The 1,062-nt window shown below is 44.6% G+C and overlaps 1 protein-coding gene across 3 annotated transcripts in view; it reads left to right on the top strand.

Annotated features, from left to right (window-relative positions):
* The window catches only part of Impa1 (inositol monophosphatase 1), a 17,593-nt gene that overhangs the window by 8,835 nt on the left and 7,696 nt on the right, over positions 1-1,062 (top strand). The window lies entirely within an intron of this gene.

Raw genomic sequence — 1,062 nt, 5'->3', positions numbered from 1 at the left:
ATTAGCTAACTCAGGACTGTACTATTTTTCCTTTCCCATTCTGACCTCATTTTTAGTGTGATAGTTGGAGCAGGAGAAGCAGATGGCATGGAGCAAGTGCACTCGGTGTTAGGTGACATTGACAGAAATGTGTTATCTACGTCAGGGTTTCTCTTCTAAGGGTTCAGGACATAGTGCTTCAGCCACAGTGTCTTATCCTTCCTAGAATTTCTGGATTTTACTGGATGCCACTCAGTCCATTATTGGTCAATAAATCATAAATAATGCATGTTAAAGCTGAGATCAGTTGGGCATGGGGGAATATTCCTGGAATCCCAACACTCAGGAGGTAGAGGCAGAAGGATCAGAAGTTTGAGGCCAGCCTGGGCAAAGTAAGTTCTAGAGCAACCTATGCTTTGTAGCAAAACTTTATCAGAGAAAAAAATTATGTACCTTTTCCCAGCAACAACAACAACAGAAATCACCTGAGAATCTTTGAGAATGATACACAGTAGTTTCTCAGTCTATGTGAGGGTCAAGTTCCTCATATAAAATAATGTGTTTATATATACCCTGTCCATACACCCTTGTTTTCTCTGTCTCTAGGTTAGTTATGGCTAGTACACTATTGACGCCATATAAATGGTTGTTATAGTCGGTGGCCTCTGGAGGGAATGTGGGAGAAGTTTCCATATTCAGTAGTACAGGGTTTCTTTTTGGGAGTGGGATCGGGGGTTGCCATCTGAGAGGGATTACGTGTGTGAGTGTGGACCCTGATAAGTGTGTGTGTGTGTGTACATACACGCTCACTGAGTAGAACTGTTTCAGTGTGACAGGTGGCTGGTATTGTATGTCACCTTTCTTCCATCACGTCAGTCCTGCATCTCCAGCCTGCACCTTCAGCAGCCTTGCACTTTAGCAAGTGCTTTAAGCTTGTGAACAGTATGGAGGTTGGAATCTTTGTGGACTCTCCTAAACTAACCAACCAACCTTCCTTCCTTTCTATCCTTCCTGCTTCCCTCCTTCCCTCCTTCCCTCCTTCCCTCCTTCCCTCCTTCCCTCCTTCCCTCCCTCCCTCCCTCC

The sequence above is a fragment of the Microtus ochrogaster genome, linkage group LG5 (genome assembly GCF_000317375.1).
Source record: "Microtus ochrogaster isolate Prairie Vole_2 linkage group LG5, MicOch1.0, whole genome shotgun sequence".
In the NCBI taxonomy this organism is placed as follows: Eukaryota; Metazoa; Chordata; class Mammalia; order Rodentia; family Cricetidae; genus Microtus; species Microtus ochrogaster.
This window is presented reverse-complemented; position numbering and strand designations above follow the sequence as displayed.